The 9,840-nt window shown below is 42.6% G+C and overlaps 1 non-coding gene across 1 annotated transcript; it reads right to left on the minus strand.

Moving 5' to 3' along the window:
* Nucleotides 1-5,437: 5,437 nt before the first annotated feature.
* trnaa-agc (transfer RNA alanine (anticodon AGC)) lies at nucleotides 5,438-5,510 on the minus strand. Its single transcript has one exon. It is a non-coding gene; the product is annotated as a tRNA-Ala (tRNA).
* Between the last annotated feature and the right edge of the window lie 4,330 nt (nucleotides 5,511-9,840).

The following is a 9,840-nucleotide window of genomic DNA, read 5'->3' on the forward strand; positions in this document are numbered from 1 at the left end:
ATTTTGGGATTTGGTAAAATTTCTTATCATATCCTCTGTGAAACTTCACTAACTCAGTACCAACTCCTGTACCAGAGAGAGAGAACAAAGACAGTGAATCATCATCATCATACCTCCACAGCGCCAGACAGGAGATGCAACCTAGGGGTGGAACTGTGGTATCTCTAAAGCCAAAAGAGAGGGGGAGGGGGGTCACCCCACTGTTAATAGAGCCAATAGAGAGAGAGAGAGACACCCCACTGTTAATAGAGCCATTAGAGAGAGGGGGAGTAACCCCACTGTTGCCATCGATGACCAAGAGTCTCACCACCCACTCTATGATGCCCCCTAGTGGTGATCTGTAAGCGGTGTGTTTTTCAGCCACCCACTTGAAATAACAGCAGGCTGGTGTCCCAGCCCAGCTCCTGTCTCTCTCCCCTTGGATCTGGGAGATTTCCAGGTTGAGTGGGGTGACGCAGGTATCTTGGAAAGCTGAGGGGGTCAGGAGAGTCGCCCCAGCCCCTGTAAAGCAAATTTTATTAAAATATGAGCCTCTGTTATAGTTGTCTTGGAAGTTTTGCAAGGTATAATAGACCCCCTTGTGCCCTCAGCTAAAATATGATAAAATACAACAAAATGTATTTACATAGAACAGCATTTATGGTTACATGTATATTAAAATTAAGATAAATATACAAAAGTATTAAAATACAAATGTACAGTCCTAACATAATCATGCTGTCCAACTGTCTTTTTTGCTTGTCAAGTTCTCCAACAAATCTGTGTCATAATTTTAAATATTCTAAATAAGGATGCAACGAGAGCATAAATTAATTTTTCTGCCAGCCGTTCGAAGATCAAAGTCCATGGATAAATATGATGTCCTTGAATGTTGGTCATTATTGGCCATTCCCAGTGATATTGACTTACGTACTTAATTGTTAAACAAAAACATTCACATTTCCTGCAAATATCAAGTGGGTTAAGGTTTTGCTAAGAAATCCGAATAAGTAGAGATGAGGTTTACATTGCAATAATGAGAAGTGCATTTCTGGGTGGGCTCAAACCACTAACCTTTCAATTAACAGAGATTCACGTGTGTCCCTTTTCTCCATTTGCAAGCTTCTGATTAAAAAAAAGAAAATAATGCCTCTTTCTTACCAGCCTGCGATATACAATGCAAGATTTGTATTTCAGCTTTCACAGGCTGTATGAATTTCATGAAAAGCAAGTTGTTCCAGAAAGAAAATGAAAACTTGCATTAAACAAAATGAAGCTGCACATAATCATCCATAGTGATACATTTTGTAAGACAAGACAGGAAGAAAGGCACCGCTGGGATTTGAACGCAGAATCTCCTGTTTAAGAGGAAGCATGTTAACCAAATCAGCCAAAGTGCCATCAGTATATCAACACTGTGTCTGAGTCAGTGATTGCAGCTGACTGTCACTGGAGCACAGTTCATCGTGAACAAGTCAGCCTGCATAATGAGGGGGAAGAGACTGACCTCTGTGATGCAGTATCGACCAATACTAACCTTCTCTCCAACTGTTCTCTGCTGCATTCTGGATTAGCAGGTAAATATTGGTTTCCATGAATGTGTAGGGGTTTTGTGGATTTACTGGGACAATTATTAATTGTAGCAGTAAGTCACAAAATGATTCTTTGATGGCTATTAGAAAACCGACCTCGCGGGTTAACTCATTAACGCACACACACAGATACTAATACACTTATTAATACATAAAATGTGCATATAAACATAACAGATCTTAAGAGTGTGGGTTAGCAGAATACAAAAGTTATATATTAAATCATGAAGAGTTCCAAACCAAGAGGGACATACATTCAGTATACCATTCATTTAGACTGTTTCGTAAATGAACTGGGATTACAACTTCTACACTAGATACTCAAAAGCAAGTACATCACTCATAGGTATTAGATTGATATCAATTGTGGTTGAGGTAACAATTGAATTCTCGAGCTGTAATGCAGAATGTTGAATACTCATCCGATCTGTGTGGATTCAGATCTCCCGCGGACACAAAGAAGCAGTGGCAGGCTGTTGCTGTGTGCAATCGGCGCTCTCTGGCTCGGTGCCAGGCAGTGGCCGGTGCGGCTGGCGAGAAGGAGAGGAGGGAAAGATTCCTGCTGCGATGCGCTGCTGATGCTCTTTGAAGACCGGCGAGTTAGTGTTGGCTGAAACTAGCAGAGCTTGTGCACATGGAAAGTGACTGCGGGTCCAAGCCAGTCACACTCTTTAGATGGGAAGAAGACCAGTTCGTTCCCGATGTAGCGCTAGTCCTGAATCCTGAGATTCAGCTGTCGACAGTTCCGACCGTAGTTCACTCGTTGATCAGGCGAGCTTTGGCGGTGGAGTACCGGTGGTTCACGAGGCTGTCAGCTAGGCTAACCTGGGGCAGATCTTTTTGTTATGCATGGGCAACCTCTGTTCTCGACTCTTAGAACAAAGTTAAGTCCTGGCACTCGGACACACTGGCCGTCACGTGATTGTCCGAGCTGAGTCTGAGAATGTCCTGGAGGGGCACCTTCTGGGCATTGTGCTGCCTGTTTTATCTGGAGGAACTACGGTAGTTCAGTGGCTAAAAGTTCCGCAGGCATTCGAGACCCATGTGGAGTTACCCTGCCCTACCAGTTCCTGATTGGCTGATTGAGGTGGAGGATGAGTAACAATGACCTCTGACCTTAGGGTTGTAAACCTTGGGATGAGACTCTCCCATGGAATCTCCCAGACAGTAAGGCGCCAGAGATGACCATTTATTAGGGTGGCTGGTGAATCTCAGCCTTGGGAGCTGTTCCTTATCAGGAAACTCTATCAGCTAGAAAAACACCTTAAATGTGAACCAGATGGAATGGCCTCTCTGTATCCAGCTGCACTGAGATGAGGGAGAGAGGGACTGGCAAGGGAGCAGCAAACTTAATTCCTGTATTTTAAATAAGCCTTGCCTCTACAGAAGTGTCCTTAGAAGAAAAACATCTTCTATGATAGTGGTACAGTCCATCACGCCCCTCCTATAGCCTTTCAAAGAGAAAAAAAACTGACAACAAAGTATGTCTATGTGTGGTAATCAACCAGGTCTTACAAACATTCTTAAACCCTTCCACCTCCTTTCATTGCAAATGATTTGTACATGTTAGAAGGTTAATTTTGGCTTCTGATATTATGGTGGATTAAGAGTCCTAGAATCTTTGTAGAAGTACAAAGATGAAAGAAAGGGCAGTGTAATCATGGCCAAGAGAAGGCAAATGTTGGACTATCTGCTTGGAGTGAATGGAGCAAAACGTAGGCAACTTCTTGAGCAGAACCTGCTTCATCCTTCAGACTGGGGTTTCTGAAGATCTGTACATTTGAACTTTCAAAGTGACTAAAGTAAAGGAGTGTTCCCTTTTTACCACATAATTCTCACAGATCAACACTAACAGAGAGCCTATTTCCAGCCAGGATTCAATCACTGTCTCTCAGGCATCCCAGCAGTGGATTTCATGACTTCAGAAAGCCATCTTCACCAGTGGAGAACTCAATGCTCTGAGGTTTACTGGCAGAGTCTCACACTGGGTAATGTTAGATGTTGATAAATAATGTCCTATGGAATTCTACTATTGATAAATTCTACTATGGAACTGCGATGTGTCCTGAAAAAATCTTCTATGATAGTGGTACAGTCCAGCACAGCCTTTAAAAGAGAAAAAAAAACTGACAACAACAAGGTAAGTCTGTGGTGTAATCAACTAGGTCTTGCAAACATACTTAACCTCTTCCAGCTACCAACATTACAAATGCTGTTTACACATTAGATGGTTATTTTTGGCTTATGATATTATGGTGGATAAAGAGCCCTGGAGTCTTTGTAGAAGGACAAAAGACGGAAAGAAAGGGCAGTGTAACCATGGCCAAGAGAAGGGAAATGTTGGGGAGAGCTTTTTTCATACACTTTTTATCAGTTTTTCCAGCCCAACAAAGATCAACATATATGAGCAGGCGTCCTGTGCCAAATCCAATCTGCCTTCCTTCCAAGCATACAGGAATGTGAGTGAATTAAATATTGACATATGAAAATACACAAAAATATGCAATCACACATATGCAGTTTGAGCAAACATAAGACAATAACCAAGTACCACAAACTACCAGGCATCTAGTATCATTAGCAGTTCAGGTGGGGAGCTGTGTCAGCATGTGTAGGCTGCAAAGGAACAAGTAATAGGTCTATTCCATGCTTAAAAGAAAAGAAAGAAAACACAACATTTCAGCCGTGGAGCCCTCACACCTGAAGAAGGCTCCACGGCCGAAACGTTGTGTTTTCTTTCTTCTCTTTTCATCTAGTGTCATTAGCCTTTTAACAGTTCCTGTCAAAATAAAATAGAAATGGATAACATTCTAGAGAGAGTTTGAAATACCAAGGTACAATTTAAACCATATTTCTTCCACTACAACCACAATATTTTGGAGAGATCGCTGAACCTCACTGTTCTGGCATGTCCGTTAGCCTCCGTCCTGCTTCAGCAATGAATGCAGCGGGGCACATTCTGAGGGAGATGCGGTCAATCAGGTGGCAGGAAAACCACGCTATGCTTTTTTTTGAGATCCTGAAAAGGACAGGAAGCCATGTATATGTGTGCAGCTGGATATGTATTTGCAGGTGGCGTAGCAAATTCTGCTGAAGCCCCACTGCCTGGTGTGGACGGTAGCTGTGCATGTTGCAGCAGAATTGTGCATGTGAGATCAAGAGGGCATGTCATGTGTTTCAGCACTTCACTCCCTTCCGGTAGCTCGTGATTCCCTGAGTCCAAAAAATTTGTAAGTTCTTTAGATAACCTGTGGACTGATCTTTCACGATGAAGAATTCCTTAAGAAGAATAGATCTCGGCCCACCGTCCCAATGCCTCCGTCTCAAAACAGCAACCTCCCACTGCCCTTAGTCTGCAAGTCTTAGTCTTCGTTACCTATTGTACGAACTGAAATTTTGTGCTCATCAATTTAACGCTCTTTCCACGCCTTGCGCTCTCTGTGCCTCGCATATTTGTGGAGCTGTCTGCTCTTCTTTCTGTTGAAGTACTCAAGTTACGGGGCATCCTGCAGACTATGATGTGCTCACTGGCAGCTTTCAAGATTTGAAGGGAAACTACGAGCTTGATGGCTCAAGTCGAACGAATGTGATTGTTAAGCAATTGATGATCAAAAGCACGTCTTCTAACAATTTGTGAGAGTATTATCAGCACTGTTTTTACTCCGATATACTTTTCACTTGCTAAGCTGACAAATCGGACGAGAAAATGCCGGAGACGCACTCAGTGCAGACTGAGGTTGGGAAGGAGGCGTGGCCCTTCAATGCTTGACAACTGAAGGACGTTCTCTCCGCAACGGAGGAGCACCTGTCAGAAGTCGCAGAGGCTAAAGGAGAGCGCCTGGCTCCCGGTGCTCCAAACTCAGACCTGGAGGATGCGGGCATCGATCCCACTACCTCTCGCATGCTAAGCGAGCGCTCTACCATTTGAGCTAATCCCCCTTGCTTCAGGCTTCTCTGCATCATGTCTTACCGCCTCTGCCCCTCTACAGGGCACCGCCCACTGCCCTTGGTCTGCAAGGCAGTCCTTTCAAGTGCGATGACGACGCTGGGACCTTCGTTGCCTATTGTACGTGCTGAACTTTTGTGCTCATCAATTCAATGCTCTTTCCATCAACTTATCTTGTCTTTTGACGCTTCGTGTTTTGCGTTCCTTTGACTATCGCCATATCGGATGACTGCAAACACTGAAGTTCTTGCTTACGGAGTGTGGAACATTGTTTTCAAGTGATCGCTGTTCTGCCATGTTGACGCCGAGTGAATCTTTCTTTGGCAACATGGGCAGGCTGATAGCAGCGCAAATTTCTTGACTTATTTCTGAATGTGAATGTTGTTTAGAAAAGGGATTTGGCGTTGCTTCTCCCCCGTGTAAAGGTCACGCATTCCAGACGTGGTTATGAGCGAACAGTTGCCGCAAGTGTCTGAAAAGAGCAAGAGAGGAAGTGGCCCTGCCCCGAAACTCACAACTTTCTGATGATGAGGTTATGAGGATGCGAGAGGTCCCTCATTTGTAAGGAATCCACAGTAACAGCTGCTGCCCTGTAGTCGTTGGTGCAGTGGGTGACTAAGCAGAACACCAGATGATATTAGAACGTTCCTGAATATAGTGGAAATAATATCCTCAGTCAGAAATGAACTTGCATCAGTCGCTTGAATTTTATTGTAATATTTCCCTAAAATTGCTTTAAAGACACACCAGAAATATACACAGTGAAGTTTAATTAATTCTTGTTTATTAATCAGTGCAATTTAACAATGTATTTTAATGTCTATAAGATTCGATATTTCAGCTAATAGATGTAGAGCCTTAATATGCAATAGTGAATTTTCAGAATTCCTGGGGAGCAACAAGAACAAAAATTAAATACATATTTAAATTCAGTGTATGTCTTAAATGTGATCTGGCCCCTCTGACTGTTAATTTAATAGATTTGTTTAGATTTTCATTAGGATGGTACTCTACACTTTTGAGAGTGAAAAGGGATAGGATTTGGGGATTCCGAGCATAACGTTTGTAGGCCAGTGTAAGGACATGTCCTCTTTTTAAAAGTCATTATTTAAGACAGTTCTGAACAGTCTCACTTCTCTCAGTCACTCACAAAGTCAGAGGAGCAGATTGTTTCAGGTCATTTTAGTTCACTGTAGTTACAGAGGTCTCTCCTGTGTAGCATTTTTGACTTATAAGTAAAACAGAAATTATATTTGCAAATTAATTGTATTTGCAGCTCTAAAAAGATAAACTTCAGAGACTTCTGTAACAGACCTTTTCAGGTCATTTTAGTTCAGTGTTGCTTCTCTGACCTTGGGAATGAGTCTTAGGAAATTCAGAACAGCGTGTTGCTCGCCTCTCACTTGCTCTGCGGACCAGTCCAGTAGGAGCTGCACAGTCACTATGACGTGTGCAGTCCTACACCGCCTTGATATCAACAGGATGAGCCTCCTCTTCCGTCTGCAAGACTATCAGCACTCTGGCTGTATATTACTGGACCACAGCCACAGGACAGAGAAGGGGCAGTGTTCCTAAGAACTTTCATGAATAATCACTTTTAAAAAGACATAGAAGGTTCTTTTCTTGAACGTACGCTTACATTTGCCACCACAACTTAATTCTCTGTACCCCTAAATCCCCAATATCCCCACTTTCCTTTCAAGTGTAGAGTCCTGGCACCCTTTCAAAGTGCTAGGCGGTGCAGTCGGTTACAAAATAAAAGAAATTCCTTTATTTAGGCATCGTCATTCCCCGACATTTCCTTGGCCCAGTGTACAACATTGGACACACACCTTCGGAAATGTCTAAGAGGACACATTTTGTGGATATCAGAGATGAACCGCTGTTAATAAAGACCCTGGCCTTCACAAGCACTTGAATATTCATTCAACCTCTGGGTGAAGCCATTTCCAATTGGGGCTCCTTCTGGCCAGTACCTATTCCTACAAGTAACTCCAGTCATTGGGATGCTGGAATGACAGATGACCCAACTGGTGATGTGCTTGCGTGAGCCTCAGTTAACTGGTGTAATGGGATACCAGATTACAGCGAACAATAGTCTGCAACTTTATTTCTTCTGCCACCTGGAGATAATCAGGGACTTTACCAAGCTCCCTCGGTAACAACAACATAGTGAGAGCTATTACAGCAATCTACAGCTAGTCCATATTAGGAAAGCAGGACGAATGACCAGAGACAGTTCATCACATCCTTTTACAGAATACATTTGGTTACAAAACAGATCATGACCCTTCTGCCCTTTCTATTTCCACATAGGATCCAAGAACAGTGTAAGATTGCAAGGCTTAAGGGGTTGTTTCAGACCTTGCACAGGGAAATGTAAATATAATTAATATTCATATATTTAGAGGTCTCAGGTTTTGCAGTCTTATTTTCCAATAATAGAAAAACACAGAGACAGCAGTTAATTAGTACAAGTACACATCTCATTTCATTTCAAGTACACCTGTACTTCACCGGGTGCCAACAGCGTCCGAAAGCGATGGTCGAATGGGGATTGATTTCTGTTGTTGTGGTACGTGTTGCCAACTAAAGTTCAAATGCTTTCTACAATCTTTGGCTGCACGTGGATCATGTAGGTCAAAGAAATGTGTCATGACTGAGGATGCCTCTTCTTCGTGTCTTCGAACAGCTTCCAGTCCATTTCGTCCAGCAGCCAGCCCGGCGGAAGAACATACTGGATTCTAGGGAGCCACGCGATGGCCCTTACACAGGCGACGACCAGGCAGGAAGAAGGTTTCAGCAGATGAGACACGGGTCTGGAGATGTCCACCTTCACCAGGTTACTCAGGCGCCCCAGACAGTGGAACAATTCCTGCCAACCTCTTTCTGTGGTGTTGATGCTGTGATCTATAATGAATTTATGAAGTCCAAGGAAATGGCCATTTTGAGTTGCCTTTGCTAAAAAAAATATTTATATTTATTTATTACATGGAATAAGATAACATAAGATCACTTTATTAGCCATATACAATTTCTTGCATTAGGAACTTGTCTTTTCGCATACCACAGCTTGCCTTCCATGAGACAGACAGACAGAGAGAATCTTGGGGTCAGAGCCCAGGATCAGCCATTGTACAGCGCCTCTGGAGCAGTTGGGGTCAAGGGCCTTGCTCAGGGGCCCAACAGAGTAGGATTCCTCTGCCAGCCACGGGATTTGGACCAGCAACCTTCCAGCCACAGGCAAAGTTCCTTAGCCACAGAGCCACCACTCTGTCCATAGGTTGAATACAGTTGTGGTATCGCAGCTGTAGGTAAGGACAGCTAATCAAGCATTTTAATTCATTTGAATGTCATTTCCAGGAACGTTTCAAAACAGTAGTATCAACCAAGATAATGTTTTCCTGATAGATAGGTTTAAACAATATTATTTTTTGAGAATACTAATACTACTAAGTTTATATATATTTCTAATAAAAAAACTTCAATTGCATTGAAAAATAAAATGCACTTTTGTTAGAAATAGAACTACTGTTTTATTACAACACAGTCCTAAATTAATAGGATAACAATTCTGGCATGAAGCTTATCAAAAATGAGAAAAAGCTCTATTTTATGATTTCCTATGCCTGATTAAAATAACTAAAAACACTCACTTTATTTAGATATTTTGAATGTTTTATAAACAGACATAGAATGTATCCTAAGCAATGTATTTGAAAAATTACGTGGAAAACAAAACATATGATAAAGTAGAGAGTACTGTTTCTGAGCTGGGATATTCTGGTATTCCTAACCAGAATATCCCACACAGGGTCGCAGGGGAGCTGGAGCCTATCCTGGCAAGTAACAGGCGTAGGGCAGGATACACCCTGGATGGCACACCAGTCCATTACAGGGCAGACGGACACACACTCACAAACAGCAGGGCTAATTAACCTACCAGCATGTGGGTGGAAGCCCACATCAACACAGAGAGAACATACAAACGCCACACAGAGAGCATCTTAGGAACTGAACCCAGGGCCCCAGCACTGACAGGTTTGATTTAGCTCTTATTTTTACACCATTTGAAAATCATACAGTAGACTTGTCATAACAAGCACTTATTCTGTTGTAGATCTATTCTAAACATAAAGGATCTCTGTACAACTTACCAAATGTGACAAGACTGTCATCTTTCAAACAGGAGTGCATTCAAAGGGACCTCAAGCATGGCAGAGTTTGACAAACTTTAATAATCATCTCAGCTGCCTTTTTAATGCCTTTTCCAAACGGCAGATGCAAGACTTCAAGGTTTTTAAGTTTCTGCAGTGCACAAGG

The sequence above is a fragment of the Atractosteus spatula genome (assembly GCF_055471065.1).
Source record: "Atractosteus spatula isolate fAtrSpa1 chromosome 10 unlocalized genomic scaffold, fAtrSpa1.hap1 SUPER_10_unloc_13, whole genome shotgun sequence".
NCBI lineage: Eukaryota > Metazoa > Chordata > Actinopteri > Semionotiformes > Lepisosteidae > Atractosteus > Atractosteus spatula.